Source organism: Sabethes cyaneus, chromosome 1, assembly GCF_943734655.1.
Source record: "Sabethes cyaneus chromosome 1, idSabCyanKW18_F2, whole genome shotgun sequence".
NCBI classification, from domain to species: Eukaryota; Metazoa; Arthropoda; class Insecta; order Diptera; family Culicidae; genus Sabethes; species Sabethes cyaneus.
The window spans coordinates 7338576-7363396 of record NC_071353.1 but is presented as its reverse complement, the minus strand read 5'-3'; the positions used below and the strand labels follow the sequence as shown (position 1 = coordinate 7363396).

At 40.9% G+C, this 24821-nt stretch overlaps 1 protein-coding gene across 1 annotated transcript in view; it reads right to left on the bottom strand.

Annotated features, from left to right (window-relative positions):
- LOC128736333 (collagen alpha chain CG42342) overlaps positions 1-24821 on the bottom strand; it is a 114902-nt gene that overhangs the window by 7792 nt on the left and 82289 nt on the right. The window lies entirely within an intron of this gene.

Below are 24821 nucleotides of genomic sequence, written 5' to 3'. Positions count from 1 at the left end.
CGCTGCTACCACACCACACAGGCACAACTATATCTGTCAAAACCGGTGAATACGCTTCGTCGCCCTTCACAGTCACCTCCGGCGTTCCCCAAGGAAGTCGTTTGGGACCGTTCAATACCCAAATATTTGAGATTATTATACGCTGCCGACTTGAAAATATACTACAATACAGTTAAAAGCCCTAATGATGTCCACCTCCCACCTCCCACCACGTGGTTGGTGAATGACTAGATAATACGTAACATAGACCCCATAGTGATCCTGAACCACTTATCCAGCAAATCCTATCCCTACCTCCTTGTGGTACCAGCTAGAATACGAGTAACCATAGCGAACATCGGGTAACCAACTCGGACGTATAACGACAGTTAAGGAGGCACTGTGTTTTGTCGGCATGTAAGATGATAACCCCATCACGAGACTCGGTAACGTATCGCTAGTAAGGCAACCTACCTAAAACTACCTAAACTATTACGGAAATTCAAGCGTATAAGGATCTGAATATCTACTTAGACAACGAAACAAGGGCGACGAATGGAAACTAGGAGCTTGGAACTGCAGATCGCTCGAACAGCTTGAACCCCGCAAACTCGGCATCGTAGCTTTGTTTTACCAGAGCGGTGGCGAACCGGAAACGGGCTTTGTAGTGTTTTCCCACGCAAAGATATCGCGGCATAACGCTGGTAAACGTCACCTACAAGGTACCCTCTCAGATCCTGTTACGCCGGTTGTCGCTGATAGCACAAGGTTTCGAAGGGAATTATCAGGCGGGGTTTATGGTTACCTGCCGATCTGTCAGGAGTACAACGTGCCCACGCCCAACATCTTTATTCATTTAAAAGCAGCATACGATACAGTCGATCGAGACCAGTTATGGCAAATAATGCACGAACACGGTTTTCCGGATAAACTGATCGTGTTTCGTGCGCATCTTGGTGACACTACTTTCGAGTCCCTTCGAGATGCGGCGAGGTTTGAGACGGCCTATCTTGCATACTATACTGTTCAACATCGCTCCTTAGAAGATCATCCGAGAGGCAGCCAAGCCAAGGATGCGAAGCTGACAATGTTGCTATTAGACCGGCGGTAGTTCTTTATGGATCTTATGGAAGCCGTGACCCTGTTCACCGAGGACATACGCGCCCTTGTCGTGTTCGAGCAGACGGTGCTGCGAACGAAATTTGGCGGAGTACAAATTGAAAGCGGAGAGCAGCGGAGATGCATGTAATCCGAGCTACAGGCACTCTTAGAGAGATTCCTATCCTACATCTGGCGAAATTCGACAGTAGTCAAAACCACTCCGGCTGTAAGCTAGCAACACTCCAAGACCGTTTCCAAACGAATGCCTGATCAGTACTCTCACTCGCTCAACATCACCTTCTAGGACATTCATGCACTGTTGTGATGTCCGCACTCGTGTGTTCTAATTTCCTCACACACTGAGTTTTTACGATTGTATATTTAGCTATCGCCACAATCGTCACTCTCGCGCGTCATTGCAACCAGAGCAGTTGATACCGAACGCTCACGAAGGACCGCAGTCGCACCCGCATGTGAAGCGAGGGCGTAAGATGAAGAAGAAAAGAAATAAAACAAAATCTGCAACCAAACATTCTTCTCGCGCCCCCGGGCTGTTGACAGTTCACGAGTTGTTGGTTTCGTGAGTAGGTTGTGCAGAACGACGCTGTGTGCTCGCGAGTGTGTCGGTAGCAGAAAATATGCACACATCACCAGAGGTTTTTTGTCGTACAGTTTTTGTCAACAGTGAAGTAAACCAAAAAGCCAAAAAAAAATATGTTTGAACTCTTTCCAATTTTTCACGGGGAAATAATTTTTACCGCGCCACTGTGTTTAAACCACTGTGCATTGCAAAGCTGGTTGGCTATCAACTCAGGCTGAGCCTTTTCAACAGAAAGCCGGGGTAGTGTGCGGGCTGAGTATGCACACAAAAGCCCACAAAAAACTAAAACCGAATAAAATAAAGTAAAATACAAAGCTACAATTTTTACTTGGCCAGCGGATTGGAAGGACGGTTGCAGAAAAAAAACACAGTACGAACGAAAATTGGTCGGTAAGTTTTCTATACGATGCTTCGATAATGTTTCGTCCTCCACTGGGACCCACCACCACCATCACCATCCACCCAGGCAAGGCGACGGTGGTGGAAATCTATTCATTGCTCGCCGCAGTTCTTATCTTTGGATGGATTCTGTCGTCCCTTTGTTCGCCGCTGTTTTGGTGGTGCTTATTTTGTTGCTCCACGTGGAAAAATTACTCGCCGGATAAGCCGAGAATGCCGAAAGTTCCGTAAAATGTGGGGAAGATTAAGCGGCTTGCAGTATATCCTTCTCTCAAGTGGAGTGCATTTGCACGATGATTGTTTGCGGGATTGGAGCCCGTTCCGGTCTGGAACCGGGTTGGAATCATTTGTATGGAAATTAATTTCAACTTCATTAGCCGTATTCCGCGAGCGATGCAGTTCTCGTACACTGTTTCGAGGACGCAATTAAAAAAAGTCTTTTAATAAGATTAATGCCGTTAGTTATTTTCCTGCTTAGTAGGTCGCTTACCGTCACACGGCCTGCATAGCAAGGAGTGTCACTCCTCGTTCCGAAGCGAAGACAAAGACCGGAAAGCCGGTAGCGAGCCGTCATAAATCTGCGCCAGCCAGCAGCACAGCAACAAACAGCAATTCTCATCCGGAGGGAATTGCTACGCTTGTACAGATTTATGGGGTCCCATTTTACCCCCCTCTCCGTACCTCATTTGTATTTCATCTTTTCTATCGTTATGGCACACTAAGTTTGCGATCGAAAGAAACGATTTCAAAGTATGTCGGTACGTTGGCATCCCGCACACTAAGCAGGCGTTGATTTTCCATCAGTTCCTGCTGGCACGGGTGCCGCTGGAGAATAAATCACTCGGAAGCGATTGTTGAATCCAGGAAAAAAAGAGTGAGACTTCTATTATTACAGTTTGAAAGCATTTCTGCTTTTTTGGTCTGTATGTAAATTCACTTAAATCGGGTACGTATAATGGAAGACACACCCACCCACCTCCAGATTGCTGCAGATGATGACGATAATGGCCGGAACAGGAACCAGTGCCACTAGTGACAGGAAAATGCAGTCAAATCCTCAAGCTGTGACGCATGCAGACGAGAAGATAACATCAACAGCAACGCAATCGGGGTAGCGGAGAACGGAATTTAATTTGATTTTCAATTGATCTTCACTCTGATAATATTGATGCTCAAGACTTCCGGAGGATGGCCCGGTGAGGAAAGGTATTGTTCTCAAAGCTTTCTGCAGAACGACCACGACGACAATTGCTTTAAAGGAGCAGCAGCAGCAGCAGTAGCAAAGTGAAGTGTTTCCCGTCGTTGGCGAATATTCGATGCAAATTGTAAGCTAAGAAGAAGTGCAGGCACAGAATGCAGAAACCGACCGTAAATGTCATTTGTCAACATGTCGTTCGCCGTCTCTGGTCTTGGTAGGTACCTGTACTAATGGCAAAAGGTAGCGAAGGAGCAAAAGTGCATATCGTAGGTACTCCTAATTCAAAGCTGGCCTCCAACATAATGGTCCATAGGCGTCTTCGTCAGTAGATCTTTCAAGTTAGATATGAACAAATGTGACAAGGCAGTTCGCTTTGTGCAGGGATAAAATGATGCTACACTAGCACTAGCACTAGCACTAGCTATATTAAACTCTATATTGCCACTGATGTTCGGTCTCTTTTTCGCTGCTTGGTCCCTGATTCATATCAATAGATCACAGAAATCAAAGCGGGTGAAGACGATGCAATGCAATTGGTGCTGCCGCTTCTGTCGAGAAGCCCCGGGACACCGGTTCACCGGGAATCTATCGATTGTTTGCTGTAGGTAGGAGGTGATTGAGTTTCTTTTTATTGGTGCCAATTTGCATACAGAATGGATCCCGGCAAAGAGGTAGCTAGCTCATCAAATCAGGGGACCGAGAAAAGCCAAATTATCTACCGACGTTGAAGTCTGAAATTAAAAGCTTCTAAGTGATTCGGAAAACTGCAATCTACAACCGGAAGCCGGAGCAGAGGGAATCGATTACCGATTTTTTGTGCAGAGTTCTACTGACCTCTCTACATTATTGGTCCACTTGTCTGTGGAAAGTCGTCATCGGTCATGTCTGTCGATAATCGTTTGCTTTACGTTAGTCGGGTTTTTGAGTGTGCTTTTAAGTGTCATTTTTTGTTACGTCCACGTGCTTTGAGTGAACAAGGGTGCAATGCATGCTTTTTTACGTTTTCAAAGACAGTTTTTCAATCGTTCATCCCTGAAGATAAAATGTTATGTTGATTACTTTTCCACCTCATCTTCTCGTTTTTATCGCTTTGATGGAGCAGTTGGATTAGGAGTTTTATCGCAAAGCGATTCGGTTCAGGCTTTGAAATACCGACGAGTTGATAGCTTCATTCGGTTCGTTCAACAAACAGCAGATGCAGCAAGGTGAATAATAGGAATCGATTATTGTTAATGTATACTGGTTATGTTATCAGTGTCAAAAGTTTAGATTCCAATTAATTATATATTCAATTTTTACGCACGAAAAATACCATTATGCTAATCAGGAGTTACCAATATGCAAATAATTTTTTTTATTTTTGTTGCTCAATGTTCAAAATCAAATTGTTCAACAAATATCGACATACAAAATTAGTCGGTAGGCCGGTACTTTCGGCGGCGGGTCGTCGGTAACCCTCGCTGCCTGCGCCCTGAATGCGCCATGAAAAGCCATTAAATATTTTTCGCGGTACTATACCAAAATGTCATTATGCCAAATGTTTTTTGCCAAAATATCCCTTGTGTTTATGCCGATGTTTTTATGGCAAACGACGTTATGCCAAGCAGCATTATGCCAAATGAATTTATGTTAAATTGGCGGCCCTGGTTCTCATTATATTGTGAGGTAGAGACGATTGACTCAAGTGGGTATTCGTAAGAAAGCGAAATTTTGTAAATTATGTCTAACGGTAAAATTCTTAGGTTTAATTCTGGACGCAAAGCTAAACTGGAATGCACATCTCGACGCAGCGATAAACAAGGCAGGAAATGGGGCTTAAAGCCAAAAATGATAATGTGGATCTATACATCTATTATAAAACCGAAATTTACGTATGCTTCGTTAGTCTGGTGGCCAAAAACAAAGGAGGCTATTGCTGAATCAAAGCTTGCAAAAACTTCAACGACTTGCGTGCATTGCAATAACCGGAGCAATGCGTAGTACTCCATCGAAAGCATTAGATGCAATTCTCAATCTGCTTCCTTTGCATGAATTTGTGCAATTGGTAGCAGAGGGATGTGCTCTGAGGCTTAATAAATTTAAAAATGTTTCATCGGATCATTCTGGTTACATGAGCATTCTGAATTACTATAAAATAGGGCCTGTGTTAAGTATGAATGGAGATTGGGTTAAACCTGAGGATAACTATGACACTCCCTACAAAGTATGCGAAACATCGCGCCACGATTGGGAGATTGGAGTTTCTATGGTTCGTCAAGGCTCAACGATATTTTTCACTGATGGCTCAAAAATTGGTTCAAAAATTGGTGCTGGAATCTATGGCCCTGGAACAAAAATATCAGTGGCAATGGCAGGGATGGTTCGATCACTTTAAATGAATTTTGATTCATTAGAGAGTACCGCCTCAGCCGAGCCAAATTTGACAAAATGATGTATGAGACATTTGTAAAACTGGTTATTATCTATAATTTTGCTGAATAAAGTTTTGCTGTATCTTTTGTAGTTACAGCGCTACAATGCTGGTAACTCTTTAGTGACTAAATGAACGTTCATTTAGTTACTAAAGAGGGACTAGCATTGTAGAACCGTAACTACAAAAGATACAGCAAAACATTGTTCCGCAAAATTGTAGATAATAACTAGTTCTACAAATGTCCAATACTTCATTTCAACAAATCTTGCTCGGCTGAGACGGTACTGTCAAATGAATCAAAATTGAGTCAAAGTGATCGAACCATCCTTGGGCAATGGGAATATGGCCAACTGTGTTTTAGGCGGAGATTTTCGCAATAACTGAACGTGTAAATGTTTGCTTGAGAAGGAAATATAAACATGCAAATATTTGCATCTTCTCTGATAGTCAAGCAGCACTGAAGGCACTGAGTGCTTGTAAATGTACTTCTAAAATAGTGTGGAATTGCATTCTTTCTTTGCGACGTCTATGTCAAATGAACTCAGTCAATCTGTATTGGGTTCCAGGGCACTGCGGGATTGAAGGCAATGAAATAGCAGACAACTTAGCAAAGGAAGGCTCTAACTCACAATTTATTGGTCCGGAGCCTTTTTGCGGAATATCAAATTGCGCAATAAAAATGGAACTTAGACGCTGGCGCTGGGAAGAACAAAAAGTGACAGCCAATTGGATGGCAGTCAGAGAATGTAATCAGTCCAAAAGATTTATAACTCCAAATGCAAAAACCACCAAAAAGCTCATAGAGCTCATTAAGAGAGCTCTTTGTACATACACTGGCCTAGTAACTGGGCACTGTCCGAGTAGATATCATTTTAAAAACATTGGTCGGGTTGGTAATGATATCTGTCGCTTTTGCATTCTTGAAAGTGAAACTTCGGAACATCTGTTATGCAGTTGTGGTGCGTTATATACGAGCAGATTTAAATTTCATGACTAGAGTTGTTTATCTCCCGGTGAGCTTTGGTCTGCTAATCCCGGGAAGGTTATTGGTTTCTTAAACCATATCATACCTGACTGGGAACGTGTAGCGGCAAGTGGCCAATCACTTGTATAATGGTGTTTGGTTTGCCTGATACGTACAGTAAATAAATGGACAAATTTGAATTTTTGAATTTTTGTGTTTTTATATTTTTGTATTTTTTTATTTGGCTGTTTTGATATTTCCATTTATTCCTGTTTTTTTATAGATTTCTCGGAATATTCTGCAGTTTTTTTGCTTTTAATTTTTCATTTCTATGTTTGCAGGGTTTCTTAAGTCTAAGTGTTTTATTTTCTTCTTATTACCCTGTTTCGTTTTTCTAATAACTGAACATTACGCCAATTATTTTACGTTTTTTTCCATTTGTTTTTTAATATGTGGTTTCGTTTTAGTCTATGGGTCATTCCAAGCGAAGTGTGCAAGCCCCGTGTAATCGACCTTCACGAATTTGAAACAAATTTCGCAAGATAGTCCGTTTTCGGTCAGAAAGCAAAAATCGAAAATTTGGTGCCGATATGACGTTGCCTTGATTAATGGGAGCACCTCCATTTTTAAGGACCAAACCTCTTATTTCTTTTGCTTATATCTCCGGAACTATTGGGTTTAGAAAGACACTATTTTTACATTTTTGAAGAAAATTACCCAAGGAATTCGAAAAAAAAAATTATTTCTAAGCACCAGTGCTGCCAAACATTTTTAAACTCAATTTGAAAACTAAATTTTCATTTTTCTCTCAATGAAGACAATTTGATCTAAAAAATTCCAACTTCATCGTGTTTTGCAGATTTTTTTTACATAAGAATGACTTATCGCCCCGAGGTATTCTTTGCCGAACCCCGAGATATAGCGTTTTAAATCAAGCAATATCCCAATTTTCATGTAAAATTATAAGCAAAATAACTTTTTGTTAAGTGGTGATTCTCTTCGCAATGTAAAACTACTTTGCCATATCAGGAAAGCATTTATACAATACTAGCTGACCCGACAAACTTCGTATTGCCACAAATTAACCTGTGCTGTACATAAATCATGAATCTCGGATGATCTTTGTCACAATCTCGAGTTTTGCAAGTTTCTGAAGATTTCAACCTTAGATGATTCATTTTGGCAGTTACGTAACTATGAAAGCATCCCAGGTAACTAATAAGCATCACCAATGCTATTCAAATGCAGGCCAATAAGCATTTAAGTTGCCTTAAATGCTACTTAAATGCTATTATGGCAAAATATACAGCTATTTTACTGATAACCTTCTTATAGTGCTGACAATGCTAATTTGCAGCTAATTACCGACACGAAGAATTTGAATACAATTTTGGATGCCAAATTACAACACCCATGCAGTCAAAAAGCTAATATACAACAACGTGCAGTATAAAATGCCAGATATGCTGATTTGCTGCTAATGTTAATGCTCATTAGTTACCAGGAATGGGTAGTTTAATATACAAATTTGCAATTTTTCCTCACAGTAAAGTAGAAAACAACTCCCCTGTCCCCTCAGTGCATAGCCAGAAAGCGGATAGTAATATTCGCCATGATTGTACCACATTTCGCCGAATATCACTTTGTGAAAAACCTTAAGCGGAATGTACCATTTCACGGAAAACTTTTTCGTGGAAAGTACCATTTCACGATCCTCTCCTTACTCGCTGTCGCTCGTTCCAGGAAACCCAGGTAGACCTAGGAAAACAAATAAACCCAGACAGTAGTGATTTCTGCGGGGAGTTGTCTCCTTCCAGTGGACGGCGCTTCCGACGGCGGGTCACCGGCAACACTCGCGGCCGTCTCGTCCTGAATGATCTAGTGTTACTAGTTTTTGTGGTCTTGTTATTGACTAATGTTTTATGGAAGAATCTCGAATTTCTCGAGTTCGATTAGTTTTTGAGTTTCGCAAAAATTTCTGTTTTATTTGTATGAGAGTCCACAGGGGTGAGAGGTCTCTAACTATCCATACCTATAAAAATGGATTTCTGTCTGTCTGTCTGTTTGTCCGTATGTTCCTTATAGAATCGAAAACTACTGAATCGATCGGAGTGAAAATTTGCATATAGGGTTTTTTGGGGCCAGCGAAGGTTCTTATGATGGTTAGAGACCCCTCACCTCTGTGGTAGGGGGATACGGACTCTCATACAAATAAAAGAGAAATTTTTGCGTACCTCAAAAGCTAATCGAACCCGAGAAATTTTAGACTCTTTCATAAAACATTAATCAATAACAAGACCACCAAAAACTGTCAATAGTAACATTAGATAATTTAGCGCGAGACGGCCACAGGCCACGAGTACCTGCCGTCCGCAGTGCCGGCCACTGCGGGGGCAGCCCCCCGTAGAGATCACCTCTATCTAGGTTTATTTATTTTCTTAGGTCTACTCTCCTCTATTACTTTCCTTCAGTTGGGTCACCCCTGCGAAATGGTACTTTCTACGAAAAGATTTTCCGTGAAATGGTACATCCCGCGTAAGGATTTTCGCGAAATGGTATTCTGCGAAACTCTATATTCCGCGTTATTGTGGCGTTATGGTCAACCGAGAATTGGTGTTCCGCAAAATGGTATTCGGCGAAATGGTTTGTAATGATGGCGAATATTTAAATGATATCCGCCTTATTTTATCAGGCTGAGCAATGGGGGGAGTTGTTTTCTACTTTACTGTGAGGAAAATTTGTATATTAAAACACCCATGAACTTCTCAGAAACTTGCAAAACTTGAGATTGTAACAAAGGTCATCTGAAATTCACGATTTATGTACAACACAGTTTAATTTGTGGCAATACGAAGTTTGTCGGGTCAGCTAGTCTGTTATATTAATGTTTTCCGTAAATTTTGTATTATTATGTGAAAAGACATGGGGTTTTACGCGTTGTATGTGTGCCTTTTGTCAGATTTATATACAAAGGCTTTTCTCCATCGTTCTCTCATTAAGACAGCAATGTCAGATGAGGTCGAAGGGAAAATAAAGAAATTATCTTTCTCCGATTTACTATTTCTTCGTGTCAGCGCTTTTCCTTAATCTGTTTTCTGTTTTGTATTTTCCTGTTCTCTGTTGTCTTAATTTTACAATACATTTGCTGGAGAGTTGATCGCCCAGTTAGTTTCGAGGTACGATGCTAGTTTAACAAGGTAGTTGTCGTATGTCCGAATCTCGGCCAGGCGGTGCTACTAGAATATAGCTAGTAGGATTGTTGCGCTAGCCCCGTAACTGTCCTGTACTCTAATAGCCGGCTGTGAAGTCTGTCGATAAAAAATGGTCAAGTCGTAGAATGACGTTTAAGCCCAAGGCTTTGGTTTTTGCTAGAGAGTTAATACCAACTATGGCACTAACTTTTCTGACTTGGTATTAAGAATCACATATCTTTTATGCAGCAATTTTCGTAGCATAAAAAATAAAATAAAATGCAAACACCAATGAACTAGCTGTTTACTATTCTCTGCGATTGGAAAATTTTGACAGAATTGATGGGTGAGGTAACGACCCACAAAATATCCGATGAAATGGTTGAAATTCATTTTTATGTCAAATCATCCTTTCGACGTACTAAAATGAACATCAAAGTTACCACTCGGCCTTCAATCTGTTCCATCTAGCGCCATGGTAACCCTACCTAAAGCTCAAGAGCTCTCTATTCTTCCGTTCCTGTTCCTGTCCGAAGCAAGCGTTTGTAAACATGACCGGATTTATTGATGCTATGTTTATTATGATTTTTCTTCTCGAGCCGTACCCAGTCCCAGACCGCGAACCGAAGAAGAAATGGCGTGTAAAATATGACGGCATACAGCAGCGTATGCGGTCCGTGAAATTGCCATGCCGTTTATTGCTGTCCGGCTCGCTCAGGTCGGTCAGTCTGTCGGTCGGCCGGTCGGTCGGCCACATCTTTAACCCTGGATTAGGCGATGCAGAGCGACCTCGTCATAATCCGGAATTGATTTCCAGAAAGATGCCGACGATTTAAAACCCGTCGATTTGTTCGAAAGGGGTGGGCTTCAAGACCCACCCCCTCAGCTTTAGATTTCATGTGTAGGAAAAAGGCAAAAAAAAAGATTTCGAATCGATCCCAGCAACCACGTTTTCACTTAATTAATTTCCCGACCACGGCTGAATCACTTTCCCTCCATCAATTCTGGGTGCTTGTAATTCATTGAACGTTGGTTCGTTTCGATGAATGAGGTCCTGTTCATTCCTATGATAAATGACGTCCATTTTTACGTTCATTCACCGAGCACACAACAATCGCTATAACAGTATCATTTCTTTGTATGTGTTTGCTGGAATACCTAATGAGCAACACGCACGGAGCTGCTCGATTATGGTTATGACTATGATTATGATTGTGATAATGGGCCAGCATTTGGGTTTGGCAGTGGGTGGTCCAGCAATAAATAATGATAATCATAATCGTCTATTGCCCGCAATTATGCCTTTTCCCACCAATAATCGGCTGAACTATGACCGTTTGCTGTTGGTTATTTGCTATTTTCTTCGATTTGATTGCCAACAATTGCCATCCGAATGCCATCCGCAAAGCGAAGGTGTTTTTATTTAGCGGCCGGCGCACCATTATTGATCGCTCCTCCAATCGAATTCCGTGGATGGTTGAAATTTATCCACCTTATCGACATCACGGCAATCTTCTTCCCAACGTGCCACCGCCGCTGCTGCTGCTGCTGCCGGGCGCCGCGGGCGTTATGACCACGGCCAGCCATGATGAATGACTCAATTAGCCTTAAAAGGTTTACCCGATCGGTCGTCGGACGACGGCGCGACGCGGTTGTAGTTAGGCCGGTTAGGACAGTTTACCGGTGGTTTTTGTTGCGAGTTCAAGCGAGCAGAGTTACCGCGGATATGAATGATTTGTACCGGACAGGCGATCCGGGCATTATAGTTCATCATAGGCGTTCACTCCACAGTACACAGTGGGACCATTCTGGAAAAAGGCGGTCAAAAGTCTTTTCTCGCTTTTCCTGGCGTTTTTGAGCCTTGGTATCTTCGGAGAAGTTTCTTAAAAAAGTATTCTGCATCTGTTGACATTTTCATATAATTAGATATTAAGGGGATAACAAATTTGAAAGAAATAACTTTTTATACGAACTAGATAGCATATTCATGTGTTCGGCAAAGTTGTAGATCTTTGAATTTCATTAAACTTTGCCGAAGATACTAAGTATCTGCATCATATGATTTGCGAGATATAGTTGACTTTCTGTCGTGACCCCCTAAAATCAGTTTATTAAACTTTTTGTACACAAAACCTCATCTAACAGGTTGGACATGTTCTACAAACTTTTTGACACTATCAATATACGTAACTTTCTAGAAAGTGTAAATATCGTATGTTGCTTTATTTGCTTTAAAAATTGATTTGAAGTATAAATTTTACCGTTTCTACAAGTAATTTTGTCCGTAAATAGGCACCTACTGGCAACTGAAGTTGGCATCGCTTGAACCGCCATAGAATATAGTATAAGTGTGCCAAAAATCACGGCTGGGTCTGCTTGGGCGTTTTGAGTTTTTCTTTAATCATTTTGGTTATTTCAATTATGAATTTACATATGAATTTGCCGGATTTATTTGAAAATATAATTGCACCGAGCTTTCATGTCATGAAAATGTCAACAGATGCAGAATACTTTTTTAAGAAACTTCTCCGAAGATACCTAAGCTCAAAAACGTCAGGAAAAGCGAGAAAAGATTTTTTACCGTCCTTTTTCAGAATGGTCCCACTGTGCAGTGGTCCAAAAGGACGAAAAGCGGAGCTTTTGTCCTAATCTCTTTTGCTTTCATTTTATCATTTATGGTCTTCAGCACTTTTGTTCGTATGAATATCTCCCTTAATCTAAAACTGTCAAAAGTTAGTCATTGCTTACTACAATGAAAATAAAAAAAATAACTTTTTTGCGTTACGAAATATAAACATAGTTTCTTCGGCAAAGTTGTTAATATTGTAAAAACAAGCAACTTTGTTGAAGAAATAAAATCTCTATCTTTATCGAGTGCTGAACTATGGGGAATATTCTTTAAAACTTCTTTGAAAATTGGTTTTTCATACTTAGCTTTTCTTAGTTGCATTTTACAAGAATACAATGTTCTAGGCAATTTTCGAAGCTCTCAAAATACCCGTTTTTGCAGAAGACCGCAAATCTCTTGGACCTTTACTTGCTAAGTTATCGCAAATTCAAGCTTTAAATTTCCATAGCTTCACGAGCCCATGAGGTAGAATGGGGCAAGCGAATTTATGAAATCAGCCTTTCATCTTAAAGCTTAAGTCGAGTAATATGAACCATTGCTTCCATCCATTTTATGTGATAGTAGATAGATACATGGTTTCTTTGGCAAAGTTATAGAAAATATAAAGGTAAACAACTATGCTAAAGAAATGACATTTCTATCTCTATCGAATGCAGAGCTATAGAGCATTTTCCTTGGAAATTCTTTAAAAATTAGTTTTTCATACTTAGCTTATGTTGGTTGCATTTTACAGGAATATATGGTTCTAGGCGATTATTGGAAGACTCAAAATACACATTTCTGCAGAAGATTGCAAATCTCTAGGACCTTTCCTTACAAAGTTATCGCTTTTGGCGCGAGAAGTTAGGGAAAAATAAAGCTTAGATAAACGATAACTTTGGAAGGAAAGGTCCTAGAGATTTGCAATCTTCTGCAAAAACATGTGTTTTAAGTCTTTCAATAATTGCCTAGAATCATATACTCTTGTAAAATGCAACCAACATACGCTAAATATGGAAAACTTATTTTTAAAGAATTTCCACGGAAAATGCTCTATAGCTCTGCACTCGAAAGAGATAGAAATGTAATTTCTTCAGCAAAATTGTTTATCTTTAGATTTACTATAACTTTGCCGAAGAAATCATGTGTCTATCTACGAAACCAAAAAAATGGACGTGTATCGAGCCATTCGCGCACGCAAAACACATAAAACGTATACTTGCCGTACTCTCATTTGGGTGGTTAGGGACAAGCGAAACCCTGACAAGTTTATAGTACTCGACTTGCGCTTTAAGATGAAGCGCTGATTTCATAAATCCGCTTGCCCCATTCTACCTCAGCAAGTAAAGGTCCAAGAGATTTGCGGTCTTCTGCAAAAACGTGTATTTTGAGAGTTTCGATAATTGCCTAGAACATTGTATTCTTGTAAAATGCAACTAAGAAAAGCTAAGTATGAAAAACCAATTTTTAAAGAAGTTTTAAAGAATATGCCCCATAGTTCGGCACTCGATAAAGATAGAGATTTTATAACTTCAGCAAAGTTGCTTGTTTTTACAATATTAACAACTTTGCCGAAGAAACCATGTCTATATTTCCTAACGCAAAAAAGTTATTTTTTTATTTTCGTTATAGTAAGCGATGACTAACTTTTGACTATTTTAGATTAAGGGGGATATTCATACTAACAAAAGTGCTCAAGACCAATGATAAAATGAAAACAAAAACCACTAGGAAAAAAGTTCCACTTTTCGCTCTTTTAGACTACTGTGCACTCTGATTGTCCAGTATAATCGACAATTTGACTATAAATACTTTGTCTACTAGTTCTGAACTTCGACGTTTTTTGGTTGAATAAGCATTCTTAGGATCTTTAATACGGAACTCAACAGAATCGTCACGAAACGTACATCTATGACAAATCATACTTCTAAATAATTGATCAGCTCAAAAATCGAACTACGATTCAAACTGCATGGCAAATACTAACAGTACAGGACCTCCGTCCTCCTTCTCCTACAGTAGAACGAAACCGATAGAATCAACGGAAGAAGCAACCAACAACCAAAAAAATCCGCAACGAAATGCAGGAAACTGGCGAACCCCGGGAAGCGGGCAAAAGTCATTCCCAGCACCTGAGCTCGGCCAGTGCACAGCACAGCACAGTGCGGAAACAGTTCCGGTTCGATTCCATCCGTGATCCGTACCTACTGTACGCGAATGTGCGCAGCATGCCGAGAATTTCACACACATGTGTGGTCCTGCTCCGCTTCCCTCCCGCTCCCGTGCCGCCCCCGCCCAGCAGGGAAGTCCATCGGCGAAAATGTTATTATCGATGTTAGATACTGTTGGTCTCCGATGGAAAATCTTCCGGAAGATAGGGCTCCCCACATCCAGTCCAGCATTTCTCCACTGATGGAGGCAGGCATCATAACTTTCGGTGCGGTGCGGTATCATGGTTATGCCAGTGCCGCTTCGCATAAATGTCAGAGTTGGTGGCCCCGGTAATGGCTGCGGAATGGACTTCCCTCGTGTGGCAGGATGCCCGTTATTATGAGCGTACCAAATTTTTTTTCTGCTATTCGAAGCATCTTATGCTCCCAAATGGCAGCACTGCTCTAACCTAGTGCTTGGCGAAAATTCCGATGCAACACAAAGGGCGGAAGATCAAGCGAATTTCTTGTCACTACTTCGTATGATGGCACGTGTCTCTGTGTGTGTGTACGTATGTGCGCCCGCTTGTGTGAATTTCGATGAGAAATTTATGAAAATGTAATGCGAGTCTGCTGCAGTGACGAAAACTGGAACAACTTCAGTGGTTTGCTCTTTTCCCCACCGCATAAGATGTTATCAGAATTTATGGAGCGGAGAAAAATGGTGAAATTTCAACACTGATTCGTTGGGATTATCCCTTGGCTTGTGCGCCCGGTTATAGGGAACATCTAAAAAAAGAAACTCGAATTTTCGTTCGGCCATATGTGGCTAAGGCTATCCTTACTATCGTATTCCATCCCCCCAGGTTTCTCCCCAAACAACGCATCACTTCACATAGCCCTGACGACGGCAGAGTGGCAGCTGAAGTGTGTTCTATTAAAGTCGCTTCAATTGTATAAGAAACGAAACGAGAAGGAGAAATGTTTACTTTAGTGAGCCAGCAGGACCGTAAACTTATGGTAAATGTTGGAGTTAAATTTTTCGAATTAAACCTAGTAGGAGAGGCTTTCAAACCGAACAAAGGATAGTGCCACAATGACACTTCACATGATCAAGATGGAGACAACAAGGGCAGGAAACACGAAAGCCAGCTTTCGTTCGTTCTTCTAACTGTCATTGTTTCCTTTATAGCGAAATGATAGAAAATTGATAGTTGTTTGCTTTTTGTTCGTCTGATTGGTTTTGCTTTGGTTTGCATGCAATCGGCGTCTTATCCTTTCTGCTTCCGTTTGCCCTATTATAGTTAAAATGCATGCAGAGAACCTTTGTGGAAGTTGTCATTGGTTGTCACTAGCCTTGTCCTGTATCATGTTGCAAATTGAGCGCTAGCAGACAAGTCATTTTAAGCTTTTTATTCGGAAAATTGTCCTCTTGAAAAAAAGTACAATGCATGCGAAACTGCAAAATCAGCAGAATTCGAAACAGGTTTTGTTTGACACGTTTGACAAAACTCGAACGAAAAAATGGATTTCGATAGTTCGTAAATTGGTATAAAAGCCAGATAAATGATATTATTTGCGATGAATTTGGGATTTCATTTGAGAAATAGTTGCGAAGTTCTAATTTTCAATTTTTTTTTACACCAAAGGAAGCCGTACCTATATCAGTGATAACCTGGCGAAAGTTGTATTTCAAAACGCCTATTGTGTGCGTGGCTCTTCGGCGTAGTTCGGAGACTTTAAATACTGACGGAGACTTTATGGCATTGGCAAAAAATAAAATAATACGAGTCAAAAAATACTTCTGGCTAGCCTATAAAACCACAATAAAACCGCTAATAAAGCAAATTTATTGTGGTTGCTTGCTAAACTAGATAAAACTAGTTGGCAATGTCAGAGGGCGTAGCAATACAAAATATATCACAATACGGTTGCATGTCAAACCGCAATAAATCTGCTAGTTTGACAACATATTATTTACTTCTATTATGAAAAATATTAAAGTTCTACAGCAAAAACACTTTTTCACGTGAGCTCATAGTGCCATATTCTAGCCTATTTTTTAGCCCGCAAACAAAAGTTCATCAAAGCAAAGTATGAGACGCAGAAAGAAATTTACTCACCAGTCGGTTTTCATGTCACAGAAAGCAACTGGAATGATTTTGCCAGAAATTGAGATGGACTTATCTACTACTAAAAGTGCCTTGTTCTGTCTGTAATGAAAACCAGACCCCTGACGGAACATTAGCAAGAAACGCAGCTCACTCCCCAAACACTTTAGACAAAGCTGAAATTAATACATGTGTAACAAAACTACTCCAAGAAGTCAAACGAGAAATTGGGCTGCCGAGGACCAATAAAGCCGCTGGGAAGGACCGCCTACCGGTAGAGTTTTATAAACATATCGGAGAAACGCTAACAAAGGCTCTACACTGGGTTATTTCGAGGATTTGGGAGGAGGAAAACCTACCCAGGGTGGCAACTGGATACGAAAAACCAAATTCCCTGATTTTTCCAGGTTTTTCCCGGTGTTTAATAAAATTCTAGGTTTCATATTGCGATATAATTTTAACTGAAAATGTGTTTCGATCATTGATATTTTAATTGTTTATCTATCTACGAGGTATTGAGAAAAATTTCCCCACCTACTCTATTTCCCTAGGCGAATTCTTCAATCACTTTCTCTTATTCTGCCGACCAGCAAATTACACTCCTCCCGTGAGTTCCTCATCTGTTCTTTTTCCCGCGCAAGTTTATTCGTAAACTCAGGCGCAAGTGGAGTTTTAGTGCCCATTGCGGCTAGCTCTCGAACCCGCCGTGGTGCTTTTCCTGCCAGCCACGCGGAAATGTTCATATGTTTGATTTTCGTTCTTCGAGCCATAAGCCATGCAAAAAAGCAATTTAATTGAGCTAATTTTTAATTTCGCTTTACCGCTGGTGGCTGTTCTACTTTCTGACCAACGCGGCTTAATACACTTTGCATGGATTGATTGGGATTTACTCTTCCGGGTCCAAGATAGAGCCAAAAATTCGTAATGTGGAAGGTAGGGTCGCTACACCCGCATTTCGGTTACAACTTGTTACAACAGTGGCAAGTTTATGTATTGCCGTGAGTCAGTGGAATTTCTCCAACATTTTTCTCGAAAACCGAATTTCACTGCGGTGCCACTGGCATTTACTTCGATGGTCTGCGAATTGTGTCACATGCCGCAAAATGTCCGTCCTGAAACTTTAATGTCATTCGATTCGACTTGACTAACGCCAAACGAAACGCGCAAAGTGAGTGCAAACTAAATTTGTTATATCACTTCACTTGCTTCGCCCTTTGCAAAACACTGAGCTAATTACCGATAACCCAATCTATCGCTTGTGTGCCGTACTTCTTTATCTACTTCTAAGTGTTCTTGACTACTCAATGAATCGATCATTGGGGTTGTTTGAAAAATTCCCTGATTTTGTTAAAAATTCCCTGATTATTCCAGGTTTTTTCAGGTAATTTCAAATTCCCTGACAATTCCAGGTTTTCCAGGTTTTTCCAGGTAGTTGCCACCCTGCGACCGGAGGAATGAATGGAAGGAGTGGTTTGTCCCATCTACAAAAAGGGTGATCGACTAGACTGCTGCAACTATCGATACAAGGTACTCTCCCAGATCCTGTTACACCGGTTGCCACCGATAGCACAAGGTTTCGTAGGGAATTATCAGGCGGGTTTCATGGGGGCTCGCGCAACTACGGACCAAATTTTTACTATCCGACAGATCTTGTAGAAATGTCGGGAGTACAACGTGCCCACGCATCGCATCTTTATCGATTTCAAAGCAGCATACGATACAGTCGATTCTGGTGGCTCATTCTATTTGTAATAGATTTAAGTAAGTTAAGTACTAACCCTAAACTGACCACCCAGTTAATTAGTCACCCAGCCCCAAATAAGTTATGTAAGACTACGCATGGAGTCGACCTCAAAAAAATACAAGATTGTACAGACCAGAAAAAAGACGGCAAAGAACCACATTAAGAAAATATTTAATCCTGAAAATACTACTAACATCTCTTCGGTGAATCGCCGAAATCGACGCAACACCACTGTGTCCGGTGTGCGAAAGAGAGAGAGAGTGTGTAACTGGAGGGATAGAGAGTGATGACAGATGAGCGACAGGATCATTCGTGGTTAGACCGATCAAGAGGCAGGATCGTTGTTGCCTGTTCTCAAGTAAAACCGAACAAGTTATTCTTTAATTCGGGAAAAGGTCCTTGCCGGGTGCAAAAGTCGATTCCGTAGTAGTCGAGCCGTTACGAAAGGAAAAACGGCCTGCCTAGAAGGAGGATTTTTGTATTGTAGTTGATCGGTCCACGTGTGAAATTACGTCACGGAAAAACAGCTGTCATTTAACCGTGCTAGTGCTAACAAACCCGGATTCAACCATCTCGGAAAACACCATCAGGAGAAGTGCGTATCCTGGGAGCGTACGTAACGGGAATTGACTATATTATTGTCATCAGCGCGGCCAACATCGGCCGGTTTCTAGATATCTCCAACCATCTCTGATATCCTGTTCCGGCAGAGTAAGCCGAGATTTCAACCACTTGTCACCGGTGGCAGCAGAGATGCTGGTGACCGATGAGCAACGCCATCGTCGAGTCACACGTGCTCATCGAGAGGGACAAACGTTTCTCAGGGTGAGACCTGAGGAAGTCTGGTTGAGCCTAGCTTCCGCTCTTCGACGCCACAACCGATGAGTCTCTCCTTTTTCACGAGCGCCGTGAATAGAGCGACCGCCAAGATCCAGGAAAGCTCGATTCACATCGTTCCAGCCAAGGTACGTCACACTCTCTCCCCCTCTACGTTTGCATGTTCCTGTCATCAGAGCTCCAACAGTTCCAGGCATGGAATATAACCACTCCGCGCTTTTACTACCAAAACGTGCGAGTATTGCGGACAAAGGTAGATCCATTCTTTCTGCCTGCACGCGAGTACGACTACGATGTGATTGTGTTGACCGGGACATGGCTTGGTAAACGTTTATATAGTGTGCAACAGTTCAGCAATGACTTTTCTGTCCATCGCACCGATCGGAACCCCTCGAACAGTATAAAAACCTGTGACGGGGGTGTTCTGATTGCTGTTTCTACTCACTGAAACAATCGATCCAACGCTTGTTTTCGATACTGTAGAGCAGCTATGTGCTAGTATCGCTACGCCTCGTTGAGTTGTGAATGTCGGATCGTCGTAACGATATTAGCAGGAGTCAAAACCAAGTGGACTCTATCGGTGCTGTTGTCTCAAAGTCAAAGTCTCAAATCAAATAACATTTCTGGACTCCCAAACGACTTTATCTCCGCTAATTGTACACCCGATTCGATGATTCGACGGTTTTGCCCTACATGAATTGATGGCAGTGAACTCGCGTTCACTGGCAAACACTAAACTCTGCTACATATATTGACGACGCCGTCGAATATTTTTAGCAAGCACTCTTGAACATGATAGCTGAATGTTTTACCCGACGCCTACCCTTCGCCAAAGCCTCCTTGGTTAAACAATCATCCACGCAGACTGAAACCAAGGACAGAACGTGACATGTTGTATCGCAAAAGAGCCAACTTTCTGTACGTCAAAAAAGAGCCAGCTTCCTGATTGGCTGATTTAATGCGTGCAGCTGAAGAAACAAAAATTCGCAAGGGAAGCACAAAAGTGTTGCTGGAAACCACAGCAAACACCGAAACCATTAAGTTTTTCCCGTTACTAGGTTTTTTAGAATTTGTCTATCGATTTTTGTGTAATTAGTGATGAACTTGGACAAGTGGCATGTTATCATAAACTGCAGTTGAAATTTAAACGTTTTCGGAAACACTTTTTATTGTCTTAGCAAATTTTGAAAGGGAATCGCCAAAACAACGTTAAGAAGAATAAGAAGTCACGTGTCACGTCCTGTCCTAGACTAAACCGGTTGAGGGCTAGAGTTCAATGGAAATACTGTCGGAATCGTTCTCACCTTACGAAACAGAAGTTCAACTGTGCGAATAAAGACAACAAGAAACGAAGCCAACACTATGTTCTCCGTATGCAGCAATCTTTGTGCAGGAATCCAAAGCAATTCTGGTACATATTTCGTAAGTTCTAAGGAGAAAGCAGCTGGTCTGCCGGTGAACAAGTTGCTAACTTTGAGAAGCGCGATTTTTTTGTGCAACACTTTACGAAATCGTTTAACGAAAGCTCTGCCTCATCTGCCTCAACAATTGTCCTAGTGATGCTTTTGAGTTCCGCCCATTTCACTTTAGTGAACACATCGTTGCGTTTGCTCTCCAAAATTAAAACTTTTATATGCTGCTGGTCCAGATGTCATTTCAGTGCCCATTCTGAAGTTGTGCTCGCAAGTGTTGCTTGCGAAAACGACCTTGCGTCACCTTCTTACGCTAACGTTCAAAAGTTTTTAAGATCATTATCGACGAGCCGCTTTTCTGCTCATGTATTTTAGAAGTACATTTCAACTTCTCAACATGGATTTTATTCTAAGCGGCCTTTTGCGACATATTTGACCGAATATGCATTCGCACAGTGGACAACGGTAGACAAGTTGATGCTGTCTACAGTGATCTCAAGGCAGCATTTGATCGAGTGGATCACGTGGATTAAGATCGGAACATATCGTGGATTAAGATCGGAACATATGAACTTCTGAAGTGTTTACGAATGTGTTAGGCGTCGCCCAGAGGAGTAATCTTGGATCCCTTTTGTTTTCGCTGTTAATCAACGAATTTTGGTTATGCTGCCGTCTGGATGCCGCTTGTCTTCCACCGACAACTTGGGAATCTGGAAGCCGCCTAATTGCGACTACTTGCAACTAATCGTGGTAATGGTATGCAAATCTGGTGTTCCCTGCACTTTTGAGTGCAAAACAACAAACCCTTCGGTTTAATCGTCTTTAGACATTACCCTTCTTTATTGACAGACTTCGCAGCCGGTTATTAGAGTATAGGACAATTAAAAGGCTAGTGCAACGATCCAACTTAACATCATCCAACCAAGATTCGAACATACGACGACTGGTTTGTCAGGCCAGCATCATGGCTCGAAGCTAACTGGGCGGCTGACAACAAATGCAACGTAACAACCTTTATTCGCCGACAAAAACCACCAGATTAGAGATTTTGGAGTTACACTTGAGTGTGAACCGACTTTCGAACCTCACTATAGCAATGTCCTGATGAAAGCTAAAAGACAACATGATTTTATATTCAAAATCTCTAGCATCTTCCCCGGCCCGCTATGCTTGCGGGCATTGTATTGCTTGCTAGCCTGCTCAGTTCTTGAGTTGAGTAGTGTGGTATGGCGACCATACCAAGCGTGTTGGACTGCTAGATTCGATCGGGATAATTTGGCGGTAAAAGCTTCACTTTTCTACTCACGAGTTAACAAAGGTTTCTGGCTGAATAAGATTTTTTTTATCACAGCAAGCTTTATGCTTTACACACTGAGACGTTTATTCTAGCTCGTTTTACTGACGGAACGACTTTCGTCGTTGGCTATACACTTTCGTCGTCCCATCAGTAAAGCGAATTAAAATAAACTTCGCAGTCGGTGGTTTGATTATCAGACGGAGGAAGAGGCACAATTTGGGTCTAAAAATAACTCTAACCCTTCTGTGTTGGTTGAGTTTGCAATACGTCACACGCTTAACAAGGTTCGCCAGGTCTAAAGGTTCACCAATATTTGCAATCCACATAAATAAAATAAAGGCCTTTGGAGGATAAGTTGTGTTCGAATCTGATTATAACTAGCTGTCCTGGCCCTGTAGATTGATGGCCTGGTTCAATCTGTTTGGGATAAAATAACCAATTTCTCAAATATACCTGCATGAATTGGTGATCTTTTTTTACAAAAGCTCTGTTTAAATCATTTTCATTAGAAATCGAATATTTTTTCATTTTAGTTTTGAAACGATGTCAACACAATACTCAGTACTTACAACTAAACCAACTATCCTGAACATTAAGCTGCTTGAAAAATTCATATTCCAGGAGTTAAACATCGTAGTGCAATGTTCGTTAATAAAAAATGTAAATATCCAGGTAACCAATAAGCTTAAGCATAAGCTGTAAATCATTGGAATAGCTGGCACTTTTTACTGCACGTTGCTGTATTTGAGCATTTTGACTGCATAGTTGATGTAAATTGGCATCCAAAATTTTATTCTAATTTTTCTAGTTGGTAATTAACTGCAAATTAGTATTGTCAGCACTATAAGAAGGTTAGCAGTATTTGTGCATATTTTGCCAAAGTGGCATTTAAGTAGCATTTAAGGTAACTTAAAGGTTTATTGGCTTGCATTTAAATTACCTTGATAATACTTATTGGTTAACTGGATAGATTTTTCAGCAATCCAGAAAATGAATCATTCGGAAAACACTTTTCCTTGTTTTGGTGAGCATCGTATGATTTCCTGTAGTAACATGTGCCGGAAGTAAGTCGAAACCAGAGTGGAGTGCAATTTACTAGGTTAATTGCGATGATTAAAGTGCAGGAGTTTTCCTTTTCCCCTTGCGTCGCGTGCTGGCAAAGGGGACAGACGTGCCGAACAGGACTTTCAGATGGTGAGAACACTTCACCTGATAGAATTCGATAGAACACGGTTAAAAAGAGTAGCTGAAGAATAGAAGATAGTACGTGCAGCAGTCATCATGGGACATTCTGATGATTAGTTTAGAACTTCTGCAGTTGGCCTCTTCTTCTTGAATGGAACTAGTCCGATGGTGTGTACTTTGTCAATTGGTTTGATTTTATTAGTTGATCTTTTCTTCTTTCTATATGACTCTTTACAATATTTAACAAACAGTTTCTCTGTATGAATGTGTGTACGTGTGAGTGTGTTTTTTTGTTTCTTTTTTTTCTCTCAATGGATGGTTTGTTTGTCGATGACTTATGGATCGATGAGCGCTTTCGAACGAAGAAATGGACAAGCTATTTTAAGAAAGGGTTACTTGCTTGCTTTCAGTTGCTTAGTTTCATTCTCTGTATAGCATCGAAAGGGATAGAAGATAACTTACAACACGATAGAGTTTAGTTTAGTAATAGTTCGTTAAGGTAAGGAAGTTATGATACTTTTTTCGTTAGTCGCTTGTAGGTTGATTTTTCGCATAGAGATATGTGTGTTTTTTTGTTTGGTTTTTGGATGAATCTATAAAATTTGTTTTGTCCTATCCTAGCTGGGTTTTCAATCAAAAGTAAAGGGCAATAGATTGAAATCAGAGCAAGAGGTAGAAGAAAGTAGATCGTTCGATTGGGCTGACAACCGAGAAAAATAGGGGAAATTCACTTCGTTAGACCGTCCATTCGGAACAAATACATAGCCGTTTTTCTGGTTTGTTTCGGTCCATTATTTCGGGATTACCCACGAGAGGTCCGATAAGAGAAAACGTGGAAAAGCGAAAAATGACACTGAAAAACAATGGCGAAGAATTTCAATTACTAACAACAATTTTCTGTAAGAGTTGACCTTCTGAGATTATACATCGCACTTGTTCGTTTTTTTTTCTTCTACTGCTCCGCTGTTCCTTTCTATTACCGCTTGTTATAAACACTTATAAAAATATTTTTTTGTGTGCCTCAGCCCCTCATTTTTACCACGTTATACACGTTAATTTTATTATTATTACTTTTCAATAATGTCCCCTTCGTTTTGTTTCTCTCGAATACGTAATCAAAGTCTTAGTAGATTTTCCTTTGTTATTGGAAATGGACGAGTTACGTTCTAAAAATGGTAATTTGCTTAGCCTACGAAATGAACGACCAGCGCGAGGATCGCCGATCACGCAGAATAAATAATACTTTCAAACGTTTACATCTTTATAATACTTAACACTTTTGGTTTGGTTTTGCTTTAAGACGGAAAGTTGGATTTTGATTATTTGATTTCTTACTTTTTTCGCTCATGCGATAAAAAAAATTCAATTAACAAAGAAACGATCAAACAAACAAACAAACCTCGACTGTCCCTTACTTTCTGGAAAGGAAAAATGTCTGACACTGCTTGCTAGGGGGTTTGGCTACAACACAAAAGTCACTCTCTCAGTTAATGAAACCGTCTCCTTTGTTTAGTACTCCCACACCTGCAGCGGTTAGCAAATTGTCCAGTTTTGGTAAGCATTTTCAAACGAGAAGAAAAAATACAAAAAAGGGCAATTGTTAGAGTGGCTTACTGAACAGGACACTGAGC